This window comes from Oryctolagus cuniculus, chromosome 1 (genome assembly GCF_964237555.1).
Source record: "Oryctolagus cuniculus chromosome 1, mOryCun1.1, whole genome shotgun sequence".
NCBI classification, from domain to species: domain Eukaryota; kingdom Metazoa; phylum Chordata; class Mammalia; order Lagomorpha; family Leporidae; genus Oryctolagus; species Oryctolagus cuniculus.
The window spans coordinates 44,258,699-44,276,921 of NC_091432.1; the positions used below are offsets into that span (position 1 = coordinate 44,258,699).

Below are 18,223 nucleotides of genomic sequence, written 5' to 3' on the forward strand. Positions count from 1 at the left end.
CACTCTCCCCTTTATTTACTCCATCAGTTAGCGTTAGCAGGTACTAGACTTGTCTATGTGCTCCCTTTGACTCCCAGTCCCTTCACCATGACCAACTGTGAACTGAAACTGATCACCTGGAACAGTGAGATGGCATTGGTACATGCCACCTCGATGGGATTGAATTGGAATCCCTGGTATGCTTCCAACTCCACCACTTGGGGCAAGTCAGCCTGAGCATGTCCCAAATTATACATCTCTTCCCTCTCCCATTCCCACCACCATGTTCAACAGGGATCACATTTCAGTTAATTTTCAACACTTAAGAATAACTGTGCATCAATTACAGATCTAAACCAGTCATATTAAGTAGAACAGATAAAAAAACTACTAAGAGGGATAATGTATTAAGTTGTTCATTAACAGTCAGGGCTATGCTGATCAAGCCACCGTTTCCCATAGTGTCCACCTCACTCCAACAGGTTTCCCTCTTGGTGTTCAGTCAGTCGTCACCGATCAGGGAGAACATATGGTATTTGTCCCTTTGGGACTGGCTTATTTCACTCAGCATGATGTGTTCCAGATTCCTCCATTTTGTTGCAAATGACTGGATTTCGTTGTTTCTTACTGCGGTATAGTATTCTAAAGAGTACATATCCCATAATTTCTTTATCCAGTCTATCGTTGATGGGCATTTAGGTTGGTTCCAGGTCTTAGTTATTGTGAATTGAGCTGCAATAAACATTAGGGTGCAGACCTCTTTTTTGTTTGCCAATTTAAATTCCTTTGGGTAAATTCCAAGGAGTGGGATGGCTGGGTCGAATGGTAGGGTTATCTTCAGGTTTCTGAGGAATCTCCAGACTGACTTCCATAGTGGCTTGACCAGTTTGCATTCCCACCAACAGTGGGTTAGTGTCCCTTTTTCCCCACATCCTCGCCAGCATCTGTTGTTGGTAGATTTCTGCATGTGAGCCATTCTAACTGGGGTGAGGTGAAACCTCATTGTGGTTTTGATTTGCATTTCCCTGATTGCCAATGACCTTGAACATTTTTTCATGTGCCTGTTGGCCATTTGGATTTCCTCTTTTGAAAAATGTCTATTGAGGTCCTTGGCCCATCTCTTAAGTGGGTTGTTGGTTTTGTTTTTGTGGAGTTTCTTGATCTTTTTGTAGATTCTGGTTATTAACCCTTTATCTGTTGCATAGTTTGCAAATATTTTTTCCCATTCTGTCGGTTGTCTTTTCACTCTCCTGACTGTTTCTTTTGCAGTACAGAAACTTCTCAATTTGATGCAATCCCAATAGTTGATTTTGGCTTTGACTGCCTGTGCCTCCCGGGTCTTTTCCAGAAATTCTTTGCCTGTGCCAATATCTTGAAGGGTTTCTCCAATGTTCTCTAGTAACCTGATGGTGTCAGGTCGTAGATTTAGGTCTTTAATCCATGTTGAGTGGATTTTTGTGTAAGGTGTAAGGTAGGGGTCTTGCTTCATGATTCTGCACGTGGAAATCCAATTTTCCCAGCACCATTTATTGAATAGACTGTCCTTGCTCCAGGAATTAGTTTTAGATCCTTGGTCAAATATAAGTTTGCTGTAGATGTTTGGGTTGATTTCTGGTGTTTCCATTCTGTTCCATTGGTCTATCTATCTGTTTCTGTACCAGAACCATGCTGTTTTAATTACAACTGCCCTGTAGTATGTCCTGAAATCTTGTATTGTGATGCCTCTGGCTTTGTTTTTGTTGTACAAGATTGCTTTAGCAATTCGAGGTCTCTTGTGCCTCCATATAAATTTCAGCACCAATTTTTCCAGATCTGAGAAGAAGGTCTTCGGTATCTTGATTGGTATTGCATAGAATCTGTAAATTGCTTTTGGGAGAATTGACATTTTGATGATATTGATTCTTCCAATCCATGAGCATGGAAGATTTTTCCATTTCTTGGTATCCTCTTCTATTTCTTTCTTTAAGGTTTTGTAATTTTCATCGTAGAGATCTTTAACGTCTTTGGTTAAGTTTATTCCAATGTATTTGATTGTTTTTGTAGCTATTGTGAATGGGATTGATCTTAGAAGTTCTTCCTCAGCCGTGGCATTGTCTGTGTATATAAAGGCTGTTGATTTTTGTGCATTGAATTTATATCCTGCTACTTTGCCAAACTCTTCTATGAGTTCCAATAATCTCTTAGTAGAGTTCTTTGGGTCCCCTAAATAAAGAATCATATCATCTGCAAAGAGGGATAGTTTGAGTTCTTCCTTCCCAATTTGTATCCCTTTAATTTCTTTTTCTTGCCTAATAGCTCTGGCTAGAACTTCCAGAACTATATTGAATAGCAGTGGTGAGAGTGGGCATCCCTGTCTGGTTCCAGATCTCAGTGGAAATGCTTCCAACTTTTCCCCATTCAATAGGATGTTGGCTGTGGGTTTTTCATAGATTGCTTTGGTTGTATTGAGGAATGTTCCTTCCAAACCTAGTTTGCTTAGAGTTTTCATCATGAACGGGTGTTGTATTTTATCAAATGCTTTCTCAGCATCTATTGAGATAATCATATGGTTTTTCTTCTGCAGTCTGTTAATGTGGTGTATCACATTGATTGTCTTGCGCACATTAAACCATCCCTGCATACCAGGGATAAATCCCACTTGGTCTGGGTGGATGATCTTTCTGATGTGTTGTTGCATTCTATTGGCGAGAATTTTATTGAGGATTTTTGCATCTATGTTCATCAGGGATATTGGTCTGTAATTCTCTTTCAGTGCTGCATCTTTTTCTGGCTTAGGAATTAAGGTGATGCTGGCTTCATAGAAAGAATTTGGGAGGACTCCCTCTTCTTCGATTGTTCTGAATAGTTTGAGAAGAATTGGAGTTAGTTCTTCTTTAAACGTCTGGTAGAATTCAGCAGTGAATCCATCTGGTCCTGGGCTTTTCTTTGTTGGGAGGGCCTTTATTACTGTTTCAATTTCTGTCTCAGTTATGGGTCTGTTTAGGTTTTCGATGTCTTCCTGGTTCAATTTAGGCAGGTTGCATGTGTCCAGGAATCTATCCATTTCTGATAGGTTTCTCTGTTTGCTGGCATACAAGTCCTTGTAGTAATTTCTGATGATTCTTTTTATTTCTGTGGTGTCTGTTGTTACATTTCCTTTTTCATCTCTGATTTTATTGATTTGGGTCTTTTCTCTTCTTTTTTTAGTTAGTTGGGCCAATGGGGTGTCAATTTTGTTTATTTTTTCAAAAAACCAGCTCCTCTTTTGGCTGATAATTTGTAATGTTTTTCTTGATTTAATCCTGTTGATTTCTTCTCTGATTTTAATTATTTCTCTTCTCCTACTAGATTTGGGTCTGATTTGCTGTAGGTTTTCTAGATCCTTGAGGTGAATTGAAAGCTCATCTATTTGGTGTCTTTCCAATTTCTTGATGTAGGCACCTATTGATATAAACTTTCCTCTTAACACTGCTTTTGCTGTGTCCCATAAGTTTTGGTATGTTTTGCTGTTATCCTCATTTACTTCCAGAAAGTTTTTGATTTCTCTTTTGATTTCTTCTATGACCCATTGTTCATTCAGGAGCATGTTGTTCAATCTCCAAGTGTTTGCGTATGCTCTAGGGATTCCTGAGTTGCTAATTTCCAACTTCATTCCTTTATGGTCTGAGAAGCTGCATGGTATGATTCTAATTCTTTTGAATTTGCTGAGACTTGCTTTATGGCCTAGTATGTGGTCAATCCTAGAGAAGCTTCCATGTACTGCTGAGAAGAATGTAAAATCTTTAGCTGTAGGATTGAAAGTTCTGTATATATCTGTTAGATCCATTTGGGCTACAGTGTCATTTAAATCTACTGTATCCTTGTTGATCTTCTGACCGGATGATCTGTCTATTTCTGAGAGTGGAGTATTGAAGTCCCCCAGTACTACTGTATTGGGGTCTAAGTCTCCCTTTAAGTCCATTAATAAATCTTTTAGATAAACTGGTGCCCTGTAGTTAGGTGCATATACATTGATAATTGTTATATCTTCCTGTTGAATTGATCCCTTAATCATGATATAGTGTCCCTCTTTGTCTCTCTTAACAGTTTTTGTGGTAAAGTTTATGTTGTCCGATATTAAGATGGCTAGGCCCGCTCTTTTTTCATTTCTGTTGGCATGGTATATCTTTTTCCAGCCTTTCACTTTCAGTCTGTATGGATCTTTGTTGGAAAGATGTGTTTCTTGTAAGCAGCAAATAGATGGGTCTTGTTCCTTAACCCAATCAGCCAATCGGTGTCTTTTAACTGGACAGTTCAGGCCATTCACGTTCAAAGTGACTAATGATAAGTGGTAACTTTGCCCTGCCATTTGCCAAAGATAAGTTCTAATATATGCTTTGAATTCCCTGTGATCTTTTGCTGTGAGGTTTCCTTTCTTGGTTTCCTTCCTTTACCTTCTTTCATATTGATGACCGTGTTTCTGTGTTTCTGTGTGTAACACATCTTTAAGCATCTTTTGCAGGGCTGGACGAGTGGCAACAAATTCTTTCAATTTCTGTTTGCAATGAAAAGTCTTTATTTCACCTTCATTCACAAATGATAGCTTTGCAGGATATAATATTCTGGGCTGGCAGTTGTTCTCTCTTAGTACCTGGGCTATATCTCGCCATTCCCTCCTAGCTTGTAGAGTTTCTGATGAGAAGTCAGCTGTGAGTCTGATTGGAGATCCTCTGAGAGTAATCTGACGTTTCTCTCTTGCACATTTTAGGATCTTTTCTTTATGTTTCACTGTGGAGAGTTTAATTACAACGTGTCGTGGTGAGGATCTCTTTTGGTCGTGTTTATTAGGGGTTCTGTGGGCTTCCTGTACTAGGATTTCTCTGTCCTTCTCCAAACCTGGGAAATTTTCTGCTAATATCTCACTAAAAAGGCCTTCTAATCCTTTCTCCCTCTCCATGCCTTCAGGAACTCCTAGAACCCGAATGTTGGGTTTTTTAATAGTATCCTGAATATTCCTGACAATATGTTTCAGATTTCTAATTTCCTCTTCTTTTCTTTGGTCTGACTGTATCCTTTCCTGTTCTCTGTCTTCTAAGTCCGATATTCTCTCTTCTGCTTCACCCATTCTGTTTGTAAGGCTCTCTATTGTGTTTTTCATTTGATCTATTGAATTCTTCACTTCAGTCACTATCACAGTTTCCTGTTGTACTAGTTGTTTTGTTTCATTTTGATTCCTCCTTAATATTTCATTTTCACGAGAGAGATTTTCTATCTTGTCCATTAAGGATTTCTGTAGTTCCAGAATTTGTTTTTGAGAACTTCTTAATGTTCCTATCAATTTTTTGAGATCTGCTTCTTGCATTTCTTCTATGTCATCATCTTCATAATCTTGAATTGGGGTGTCTTTTTCATTTGAGGGCGTCATGGTGACTTCTTTGTTTTTATTACCTCGGTTTTTGCGTTTGTATTTGGCATATTGGAGATATTTGGTTTCTTCACTGTGGTGCTTTTTCTTGTTATACTATGACTCTAGATTAAGTGGACTATCTGTTTTTGATGGAGCCTTAGGGCTTGAGATGGGTGTGGCCTGAGAGCTCTGTTTGGTGTGCCAAAGGGGACACTCCCAGGTTAGGCATGGTAAATCTCTCTCTCTCTCTTTCTTTTTTTTTTTTTTGATTCAAAAGGGAAGTAATTCCGCACAGCTGAACGAAGTTGGAGGTAGTTAGCAGGCAAATGATATACCCACAGGAGCCAGAGATCGGAAGCTCTTTCCCAAGATCCCCACAGGGAATCTGTTCGGCCCTCAGAGTGGGCTCAAATTCTCCTTCAGCCTCCCACTGGGTTGCCAAAGTTACGGAATTGTAGCATCTCTGGAGAGTGCTCACGTGAATTCCGTGAGTTCTCTCCCCCACCGTCTCTTTTTTCACAGTCTCAGTTCAGTAGCACCACAAATTTACTAGGTCCTAATCTCCTGTTAATTCGCCCCGCCCAGAGTCAGGTTTTTCTGCTAGGCTCAGGGCCGGTGCAGACCTGAGGTCACTCTGCTTATGACGTATGTCCAAGATGGTGCCTGCTCTTTGTCTTGCTCGCCCTTGAGAGGTGAGCGGAGAGAGAGAAACCTGTGTCCGTACTAGTCACCCTTTTTTTTTTTTCTCTCTCTCTCTCTCTCTCTTCCAGTTAGCCTTGTGAACTTCCCCCCCCGGGGGTCGTTCCCTCTAGTCTCCTCTCTCCGCTTGCCTGCCGGTGTCTCGGGCTATTGAGGTTCGGCTCACCTCGCGTTCCAGCGCTGGTGTGTTGAGTCTGCCGCTGATGTCCCGAACTGTGGGCTCCCACGCTCTCCACGCAGGTCCGCTGTGAGTCACGCGTTCCGGAAGAGTTTCTTCTGCTGTTTCCTCCCCTACTCTTCCTTGAACCTGCAGTATCTCCACTTTTATTAAACTATCTCTCCCCAGACTATCAGTGTGCTCCCTTCCTATTCCGCCATCTTGCCGCGGATCTATCAAGCATCATTCTAAGGAATTTACACTAAATTACTCATATGGTGAGTTATTTTACTTATTATTTCTTTTAAGTGTGAAGAAATGGGATCATGTAGTGATTAAAAGTAACTTGCAGATAGCCACACAGTTAGCAAATGGCAGATCCATCATTCAAACACAGGCTCCATGGCTCCAGAGTCCACATCCGTGACTATTGTATGGCCTCTCGTATGCCACCAAAATATACTACTGCCCCGTTCATGGTAGTCAGACACTATGCTGATACCATATTGCTTTGAACAGTAGTAATAATTCCATCAGAAGTTCCTCTGAAGCAGTGGGGCCTTTTCTTAGCAGCCACTGAGAACCACAAAGATCATTACTTATGTGTTCACAGGCTTTGGTATTTATAAGCCTTATCATCCCTTGGTCTAATATATCCATAGGGATAGAAAGATATACAGCTGTATAAAATTACTGTGTGATCATATATTGGAAAAATTTCCACTTACCAAGAGCAGAAGGAATTTATAAACTCATTTATTTGGACAATAAAAATAGAGATTATAAAACATATATGAGTTCCAGACACACAAGGGTTAAAATTTCATCTTTTCTGTTTACTAATGAATTTCTCTAGTCATATAAAACAGGGAAAAGTAATTATTACCTTGAAGGAATTAGTGAGGATAAAGCAAGATAATAGATATGAGGTAATTAACACAGTTTTTGACATGAAATAGCAATAATTTATTGGTTCATAACTGTGTGACAGCCACTATGCTCAACATTTCACATATATCATATTGCACCCTGTAGACCATAAACTTTCCTTAAATTGAAGTTCTTATTATTATTGATGTAGATTTTTAATAGCTGAACATTTTAGCCTTGGCCTTTTCCACCCATTTCTTTTAAGAGTCTTTGAAGTTCATAAGCACCCTGAATATGAATATAACTAATTTATTACAGCTATACTCTTCAGAATAAGATTTTATGTACAGTATTGATCTGATGAAATGCAATCTAAAAGATAAATCCAGAAAGAAATGACAGGACCATGATATCAAAAAACACTAGACTTGAGAATGCAGCAGGAGGATGTTACTCTTGCACTTCCAGCTTCTGAGAGATCTTTCAGAGATATTTGTTGTCTTTCTGAGATTGTATGCTGAAGGCATGAACCTGTCCTTCCTCATGCCTTCTTTCATTTGCATAGACTTTCATCATCTCTTGGAAAACAAGAGATGGAGAAGAAATGAAAAATTAAATTTCCCACTAGGTGGCAAAAAGGTACTACATTGATTTGCAGCTTCTCTCTGTGCAACATAAAAATAGGAGAGAAAAACTGCATCAGCTGTAGTCTGCCTTGGGATGAATATATATAAATGTCTGTGCTATGTATATCTCTCTATATACATGTTTCTCCAGATTTTGCCTTTGGGAGAGAAATCGACTTATAATGATTACAAATCAGAAAGCATGAGAAGGATAGAATTATTGCGGTAAGTCAGATTAGGGAATTTTAAAACATGTAAATGTTTAAACTTATCTTCAGGGGAGACAGAGTAGGAAATTCTGAATTGGTACTATCTGTGCATTTGCTGACTGCCTGTTAGCTTGCCAGAGATTCTCTTGGGCCTCATGGTTTTATTAATTCAGCAGCTGAATATCATTTTGAAAGCAAGGAGATACAGTGGTAACTCTGCATCCCTGAACTTGATTTATTGTTGTTTAAAAGTGTTTCAACATTTTCCAAATTTCTAGTTTCCTTTTAAAAAATCACATATATCTTGTAGGCTGTGGGCCATGACTAGTATAGTGCTCTGTACAGAGCATTTTGAAATCATTCTAATCCTTTGTCTAGGGTGGGATGAGAAATAAAGTAGAATAGGGAAATCCTCACTGTCTTTTTGGAGAAGTCTGAGGTAAGGGAGTCAATTTGTGTTTTTCTCTTGCTGCAAATGTGAGTGGAGACACAGTGGGGATGCAGCATAAATAAAGTGTTTCTTCAAGCTCCATTTCTATGACTTACATTCAAGCACAGTACCATTTTTACTGAAACTTATCCTAACAATTGCATTTATAACTTACATGCTCTGGCTCTATGTTCAGGTGTCACTCATTATGAATTTCCTATTTAAATATGTTCCTATTCCCTTGGTATCTCTCATTTCCTCACCTAGATTTTTTAATGATAGATTTATTATATAGTTTTTAATTTATTTATTATTCATCTATATCAACTGAATCATAAGAAAAAATAAGATCTTTGAGAGCAGGAGTTTGTCTTCTTTCTATAGCCTGAGATCTTAGAAATGTATTCTTTCACTAAGTGAAATGAATAGTGAATGAAAAGCTAAGGATTGAAGAGAAAAAGTAATAGAAGGATGATGAGCCTCACATTCTACCGATAATGTAGTTCTGACTATGTCTGTATAATTGATTCACATATTTGCTTAATTACTATTTATTGATACCATGCATTGTGCATTTGTTGGGAATTTCAGGCAGCTTACATTCTAATATGATGGACAAAAATAAATTTAAAAATGAGCCATGGAATAATATTTGAGGATAATCAGTTACACCTTTGGAAGCTTATTTAGGTGTTAGGGACTATTTTACCTGTTTGGAAGATGATGGGGTAACTGAGGATGTTGTCTTGAAATTGTGCCCATAAATGTGTAAGAATGAAATAGTCATTTTGAGATATGGTTATCATTTTCTAGCCCTCATTTATACTTCTGTGGAACTGTGCTCTTCCTAAATTTTATTTATTGAATATTATGATTATTGATGAATTAAACCTGTGTATACAGAGTGGATTAAAATTATGGTGCTGCAAAAACTGATGAAGAGAGGGGAGAGAAGGAGGGGGAAATGATGAGGGGAGCAGGTAAGTGAGGGAAGTGTGGCTGTCTTCTTGGAACTGTACCTATGGAATGCAAAAAATCTGTTATCTTTATGTTAATAAAAATAAAACAAGAAATTGTGTGCATATGAAAGTCATATTTTTATTGTAGATTATATGTTATTTGATTTGACTTTGAATATGTTGATACAGGTTAAAGGTGACTATAAGTCCTCTTCTCAACACCACATTTGACAACTTAATATGTTTTATAAATAAAACAGTGAAGATGATATGGTCAGTATAATGAGATAGGGCTAATGGGAGAGTGTGATTTTAGAAAAGCTTCCCTAAGGTGTTAACTTTTAATCTGCAACCTTGAAAATGGCAGTGAATCACCTAAGTGGCAAGTTAAAGGAAGAGAGTCACAGGCAGAAAGATTTAGGATGAAAAACTCAGAGGTGATAAAATGCATCCGGAACATAAGTGTGTCCAGTAATGAATGGAGACAAAGATTCGTATGTTGTAAGTTTTTAGGGATACAGGAACTGATCGTGGGGCTTCTTATAGGCTGTGGTGATAAGTTTTCTGTTTATTCCAAGTATGAATAGAAGACATCAATGGACTTTAAGATGAGAAGTAGCACAATTTGAACTGTGTTATCAATGACCACTCGGTCTATATGAGAATAATGATTTGATAAGGAGCACAAAAAGGAAATGTGAGGATATTTTGGAGACCATGTCAACGATTCAGGTGAGCAGTCACAGAGGTTCAGTGTAGGATGGTGGCAGTAGAAAGGTATGGAGGAGGGGAGTGGGGATTTATGTTGCACATGGAGACAGGAGGCTTTGCTAATGGATTCATTGAGCAGGTAAGGGAAAGAAAAGACTTAAGAGTGATTTCTGGTTTTTGATCTGATCAACTAGATGGATATTGGAGACATTAACTGAAACGTAAGGACAACATCTGTGACACATAGAGCATAGGAAATGGTAGCTACTAGTCTTTTTATGTTAGCTATGAAGTAAAGAATAAATCATATAGCTGCAGTATTCTTGACAATGATAATATTAACAAATCAGTGGGAATAGAAGCCAGATAAGAGTGTTTCTGTCCCTGGGAAAATTCACACTTTTCCCCATCTCAGAAAGAAATTAATTGCTTACACTGAGCATTTGAATCATATCCCTGCTCTGGCACTTTCCATATTGAACTTAATTTATTTAGTCACTTTGCTATTTATCTGCCTAGACTTTGAGTCTTTTGTAGGGATAGAGATAATTTAACATTCAATCATAAACCTGCAGTATCTGGCTCATAGTCGGTAACCAAAAGTGAATGAATGAATAATTGTGTGGCTGACATGAATAAAATGTCAGAATCATTTGCTCCTCAGAGCTTTCCTTTGAGACAATATTTGTTCTTGATCTTCTAGTTATTAAACATTGAAAGGAAATGCAAATAAAATCTCAGGTGAGGCAAGGGATAGTATGTCATGCTTCTTAAAATCTAGAATATGAGGGTGAAGTGGTTTCAGGATTAACAATTACAATAAATGTATGTTTCAGAAAACTGTGATTACTATATTCACCAACTTTAAAGCTTAACTTTATCCTCAGAAATCTTTTGTGCCTGATAGGAGTACAGAGCTAGTACTCTTTGTTTTTGTCAGTGATGCTATTGCTCTATGGCTATAGGACTTGTGTATGGCTTCCTTGGAGCACCCCAAATATTTTTTAATATTAAAATTTCTTTTTCAAAAGCTTTTATTTAATATAAAATATTAATATGAAATATAAACTTCATGTGTATGGCTTTTGGAATATAGGAATTCTTCCCTCCATACCCGCCCTCCCTCACCCACTCCCTTCCCACCTCCTACTCCCTCTCCCATCCCATTCTTCATTAAGATTTGTTGTTAATTGTCTTTATATACAGAAGACCAACTCTAAACTAAGTAGATTTCAACAGTTTGCACCCACACAGACACACAAAGTATAAAGTACTATTTGAATTCAAGTTTTACAGTTAATTCTCATAGTACAACTCATTAAGCACAGAGGTCCAAAATGGGGAGCAAGTACACAGTGACTCCCTTGTTGATTTAACAATTGACACTCTTATTTATGATGTCCGTGATCACCCGAGGCTCTTGTCATGAGCTGCCAAGGCTACGGGAGCCTTTTGAGTTCACAAACTCTGTCATCATTTAGACAGGGCCATAAGCAAAGTGGAAATTCTTTCCTCCCTTCAGAGAAATGTACCTCCTTCTTTGATGGCCCCTTCTTTCCACTGGGATTTCACTCACAAGAGATCTTTCATTTAGGTCATTTTTTGCCACAATATCTTGTCTTTCCATGCCTGAAATGCTATCATGGACTTTTAGCCAGACCCGAATGCCTTAAAGGCTGATTCTGACGTCAGGGTACTGTTTAGAGTGTTTGTCAATCTATGAATCTGCTGTGTGGCCTGCTTACCATATTGGATCATTCTCTCCTTTTTATTCGATCTATTGTTATTAGCAGACACTTGGTCTTATTTATGGGATCCTTTTGACAATGATTCCTAACTTTATGATCAGTTACAAACTTAAAATGTTCACTTTAACTAGTAAGATGGCATGGTACCACCCAATTTAGTGGGATTTGGAGTCCCATGGCAAGGTTTTAGCTTTATCCTTAGGGGTAAGTCCATGGAAACGTGTGTAGAACTATACATGTCCTCCCTCTCTTATTCCACTCATATTTTTTTTTTACAGGGATCAGTTTTCAATTGGATTTAAACACCTATGAATAATTTTGTGTTAAATAGAGAGTTCAACCAATGGTATTAAGTAGAGAAAGAAAACTGGGGCCGGCACTGTGGCTCAATGGGTTAAAGCCCCAGCCTGCAGTGCCAGCATCCCATATGGGTATCAGTTCGAGTTCAGACTGCTCCACTTCTGATCCAGCACTGTGCTATGGTCTGGGAAAGCAGTAGAAGATTCCTCAAGTTCTTGGGCTCCTGTACCTGCGTGGAAGACCTGGAAGAAGCTCCTGGCTCCTGGCTTCAGATTGGCTCAGCTCTGGCCATTGCGGTCATTTGCGGAGTGAACCAGCAAATGGAAGACCTCTCCCTCTCTGGCTCTACCTCTCTTTGTAATTCTGTCTTTCAAGTAAATAAAATAATTCTTTAAAAAATGTAGAAAAAGAAAACAATATAAATAATAAAATAGTAAGCTGTTCCTTGACAGTCAGGACAAGGGCTAATCAAGTCATTGCTTCTCTTGGCATCAATTTCACTTCTACAGGTTTCCTTTTAGGTGCTCAGTTAGTTGTCACAGATCAGAGAAAACATGATATTTGTCCCTTTGGGAGTGGCTAATTTCACTAAGTATAGTGTTTTCCATATTCCTCTATTTTGTTGCCAATGAGCAGATTTCATTTTTTTTTTACTGCTTTGTAGTATTCCATAGAGTACATATCCCATAGTTTCTTTATCCAGTCTTCCTCTGATGGACATTTAGGTTGATTCCATGTCTTAGCTATTGTGAATTGAGCTGCAATAAACATGGAGGTGCAGACAGCTCTTTTAATTGCCAATTTCATTTCCCTTGGGTAAATTCCAAGGAGTAGGATGGCTGGGTCACATGGTAGTACTGTATTCAGATTTCTCAGGTATCTCCACACTGTCTTCCGTAGTGGCTTTATCAGTTTGCATTCCCACAAACAGTGGGTTAGTGTCCCTTTTTCCGCACATCCTCACAAGCATTTGTTGTTTGTTGATTTCTGTATGAAAGCCATACTAACTGGGGTGAGGTGAAACCTCATTGTGATTTTGATTTGCATTTCCTTGGTGACTAGTGATCCTGAACATTTTTTCATGTGTCTGTCGGCCATTGGGACTTCCTCTCTTGAAATGTCTGTTGAAGTCCTTGGCCCATCTCTTAAGTGGGTTGTTTGTTTTATTGTTGTGGAGTTTCTTGATTTCTTTGTAGATTCTGGTTATTAATCATTTATCAGTTGCATAATTTGCAAGTAATTTCTGTCACTCTGTCAGTTGCCTCTTCACTTTCCTATCTGTTTCTTTTTATTTATTTATTTATTTATTTGACAGATAGAGTTAGTGAGAGAGAAAGACAGAGAGAAAGGTCTTCCTTCCATTGGTTCCTCCCCACCCCCCAGTTGGCCACTACTGCCAGAGCTACACCAACCCGAAGCCAGGAGCCAGGTGCTTCCTCCTGGTCTCAAACGCAGGTGCATGGGCCCAAGCACTTGGACCATCCTCCACTGCCTTCCCCGGCCACAGCAGAGAGCTGGACTGAAAGAGGAGCAACCGGGACTAGAACCCAGCGCCCATGTAGGATGCCGGCGCCGCAGGCGGAGGATTAACCAAGTGAGCCCCGGCACCGGCCCCCTGTCCGTTTCTTTTGCTGTACAGAAGCTTCTCAATTTGATGTAACCCCAGTTGTTAATATTGGCTTTGGCCGTCTGTGCCTCTGGGGTCTTTTCCAAGAAGTCTTTGCTTGTGCCAGTATCTTGCAAAGTTTCTCTGATGTTTTCTAATAATTTGATGGTGTCGGTTTGTAGATTTAGATCTTTAATCCATGTTGATGGATTTCTGTGTAAGGTATAAGGTAGAGGTCTGCTTCATTCTTCTGCATGTGGAAATCCAGTTTTTCCAGCACCATTTGTTGAATGGACTGTTCTTACTCCAGGGATTGCTTTTAGCTACTTGATCAAATATAAGTTGATTATAGATGTTTGGATTGTTTTCTGGTGTTTCTATTCTGTTCGTTATCCTAAATATTTTGTAAGTAAGGTTATAGAGAAAGTTAAATTCAGAGATTTTGAGGACAGAATAGCTTATAAGTGTTTTAACTTACGTATTTTAACCTAATCCCTTATTACCTGTTAGGTGAATTCTTATCTGGTTCCTGGAAAGATTCCTCCAAATCCTGCAATAACATTGTCTCAATCAGATCATCATTATAAAAAAGATGGCTCAACATAACCTGTTTCACTTTTGATATCTTTGAGACATAGTTACATCATGTGTCTCAGTGTCTACAAAACAGGAATATACAACACACATACATCTTCTAAGCAGGATTTCTCAAGCTGCATGGATACCACCTGGGGTCTGTTAAAATGCAGATTCGAGCCGGCGCCGTGGCTCAATAGGCTAATCCTCCACCTTGCGGCGCCGGCACACCGGGTTCTAGTCCCGGTTGGGGCGCCGGATTCTGTCCCGGTTGCCCCTCTTCCAGGCCAGCTCTCTGCTATGGCCAGGGAGTGCAGTGGAGGATGGCCCAGGTGCTTGGGCCCTGCACCCCATGGGAGACCAGGAAAAGCACCTGGCTCCTGGCTCCTGCCAGGATCAGCGCGGTGCGCCGGCTGCAGCGGCGGCCATTGGAGGGTGAACCAGCGGCAAAGGAAGACCTTTCTCTCTGTCTCTCTCTCACTGTCCACTCTGCCTGTCAAAAAAAAAAAAAAAAAAAAAAAAATGCAGATTCAAATTCAGCAACTCTGGAGTGGACCTTGAGCTTTTGCATTTCCAAAATGCTTACAGGTGATGCTGATAAAAGTGGCCCACAGGTCACATGGTCAGTAACAAGAATCTAGAGTTAGAGGGGAAAGGAATATTCATATTGAAGAGAATTTGTCATGACCTGATTTTTAATTGGGACCTAATAGTTTATCTGATGGATGTGCCACCATTTATTAACCATTTAGTTAATAAATAATGTAATGTTGGAGATGTACTTGCTCTCATTTTTATAAATATCTTAGTAAAACTTTCTTATACAGAAGTACATATGCTTCCATTTATTTATTTATGGATACATTACTAGAAATATAATTGGATTTTCAAAGGTACATATTTTAGAATGCCTTCTAGCATATATTTCCAAATTGGCAAGAATTTTCAAATCAAATATTTGATTATGTTACTCTATATAATTTCATCTTTGCAGCTTTTCCAGCTTACAGACCCATGTGACATCCTGATATCATGACATATTTAATAATGCATTAAGAACCATTTTATTCCCGTTACCACATCCTGCTCCAACTTTCTGATTCTGGTTAAATATTTTAAGTGCTGAGTTTGTGATGAATCATAGCTCTCACTGCAGAAAGTATTTATTAATACCTTCCTCATACAGAATACAAATACAACATATAGGTCATAGATGGAACCACAAATCAAACAAAATGACTTTACATCTTAAAATATGGACCCAACTCCATCAGTTGATTAAACACTATCCAGAACAGTTGATAGTTATCAGGAATGATTTCCTTTTTAGTGGCCTGGATTCTCTAGATTGAAATGTACAGAGGAACTGTATGGAGATGAAGTTCCTTATATATAGCTTAACACATAAAATAATAATAATTTGGAAAATCATGTGTTTAGAATTAACCTGAATAGCACAGTGTTGTTCTGCACACCCACACCCCCAATTCTAACACCTTTTGGTTTGCTCTGGCTTTTTTTTTTTTCTTGATATCTAACAATCAGATCATTTCTGCCTTAAATTATCCAAGAGCAAAATATGGGAGGTCAACTGCTTCTTTAAAAGACATTATGCGCCGGCGCCACGGCTCACTAGGCTAATCCTCCGCCTAGCAGCGCCGGCACACCGGGTTCTAGTCCCGGTCGGGGCGCCGGATTCTGTCCCGGTTGCCCCTCTTCCAGGCCAGCCCTCTGCTGTGGCCAGGGAGTGCAGTGGAGGATGGCCCAGGTGCTTGGGCCCTGCACCCCATGGGAGACCAGGAAAAGCACCTGGCTCCTGGCTCCTGCCATCGGATCAGCGCGGTGCGCCGGCCGCAGCGCACCGGCCGCGGCGGCCATTGGAGGGTGAACCAACGGCAAGGGAAGACCTTTCTTTCTGTCTCTCTCTCTCACTGTCCACTCTGCCTATCAAAAAAAAAAAAAAAAAAGACATTATGCTAGGGTAAGATGATGTAGTGGCAAGAACTTGTGTTGGAATCAGTACACCTACATTCCAACACCTATGTAATATAGATAATGAAGAGGTTAACACTCTTTTAATATGATCATAAATGAAAATAGTTTATAAGCTGAAATATTACTCAAGGCAGTGGATACTGTTATTATCCTGATGCACGGTAGGGACAAGCAAACCATGTTTTGCAAACACATTATGTGTACATAGTTCCTTTTCATGGGAAGCACCCTCTCTTTTACTTCTCCCACCAGTCTCATATCCTCTAAGGAAATTGCACAGATCACCTCAGTCCTTGATAATTTTCTTCTATCAGAATTTATACAGCATAATTTTCTACTCTTTCTTGTCGTTTGTACTTTGAGATTATCTTTCTGTTATGTACTGAAAATATCTCCTCAAAATTCATACATTGAATTCTTAAACCCCAGTACCTCAAAATGTAATTGCATCAGAGATGGGGTTTTTAAAGAGATGAATCAATTAAGATGGGGTTTTGAGATTCATGTCCTTATAAGAGGAAGACATTAGGATTTACAAAAAGACCCAAGGGATGCTTCCCACGGAAAAAGGCCACGTGATGATCCAGAGAATAGGCGAATGGAAATCTGTAAATGAAGGAGAGAGATCTAAGAACAAACCATACCTTGAGCCTCTAGCACTGTGAAAAATATATTTCTGTTATTTAAGCTACTCTGTTTTTAATATGTTGTTATGGCAGCTCTAGCTAACTAGTAGACTTTTCTTCAGAACAGGGTAATAATTTTCCTCTACTTCTATATGTCTGGTGCCCAGTTCGAATTACATCTTGAATAAATATGTTTATTACTAGTGAAGTCTCAGGATCATATGGAAAATGAAACACTCATTTCTGATAAATGTTTATCATACTAACAAAATGCTCATCAGAATATACAATGAATATGCTTGTCATGGTTTCTGATATATATGTTCTACTTCTTTGTAAGTTTCTTATTCAAGGTTTTAGAAAGAATACTACCTCTCAACCATTGAGAGGGTTTAAATGATAAGAACATTCTTAGACAATTCCATATAGACTCTCTAGTTTGACCCTGTGAACAATTTTCTGAGATGAGCTACACCAGTTTACAGAATATAAGGCTCATGCATTGAGTAATTTTTATTCAAATCAGATAGTTAGGAAATGTCTTGGAATCTGATTCAGGCCTTCATATTCCTACTCTAATTTCACTATCCTGGGGCAACTGTATTTTTAAAAAGCATCCTAGCTTCAGCTGTATTTTTAAAAAACTCCCACTTGTGCTTGGATTTTAGAAGCAGTTTGCTGTGTGTACTTAGTCTTTTTCATTCATTTATTTTCTTTCTTGGCTGCATTTCAGGAAATAGAAAATGGACCATTGAGGACTGAGCAGCAAAGGACACGGTGTGGATGGAAGTCACAGTGAGCTTTGTCTTCTGTCCTTGCATACAGTAATGACTCCTCTTGTTTATCTTCTTAGAATTGTGCCTATGAAATAGATGAAATCTGTTCTCTTTATATTAATAAAATGAGAAATTATCCTGTGGGTTATTTGCAAAGAGGAAATAAAAGATAGAACTTAAATAAAATTGACTTGCAATTGAGGCTGTTTCATTTATTTACAGAAAACTCATAGGAGAAAAAAACAATTCTACATGGACCGAAGGGGAAGATACAGATCATACCCTAAAAGCAATTCATACCCTCCGTGCTGTTTAGGGACCACAAACAGATAGTTCTACTGGAGGGACTTTTATTCTGTCCTAATCAAATATGGCTTTAAGTTGTATCTCTGAGTTTCAATAAAAACAATGATTTTCACTAATATTAAGTGATTTTATTCATATATTGTAAATTCTGTTATCATTCATTGTTCAATCACTTTTTCCTAAACATATAATTTTTGCAAACTTTCTTTGCAACTCAATTGTCCCTTGTCACAGAAAAATGTTATTTTTTATGCTTTTTCTTTAAGCTTCACATCTTCCATAAAT

At 38.7% G+C, this 18,223-nt stretch overlaps 2 long non-coding RNA genes across 2 annotated transcripts in view; both read left to right on the forward strand.

Annotated features, from left to right (window-relative positions):
• The window catches only part of LOC138849325 (uncharacterized), a 38,448-nt gene extending 20,615 nt beyond the window's left edge, over window positions 1-17,833 (forward strand). The window contains exon 3 of the long non-coding RNA XR_011388019.1: window positions 17,590-17,833. This is a non-coding gene — a long non-coding RNA (uncharacterized lncRNA). The remainder of the gene's footprint in view (window positions 1-17,589) is intronic.
• LOC138849326 (uncharacterized) lies at window positions 6,169-6,479 on the forward strand. Its single transcript, XR_011388020.1, has 2 exons — window positions 6,169-6,290; window positions 6,390-6,479. It is a non-coding gene; the product is annotated as an uncharacterized lncRNA (long non-coding RNA).
• Window positions 17,834-18,223: the final 390 nt, after the last annotated feature.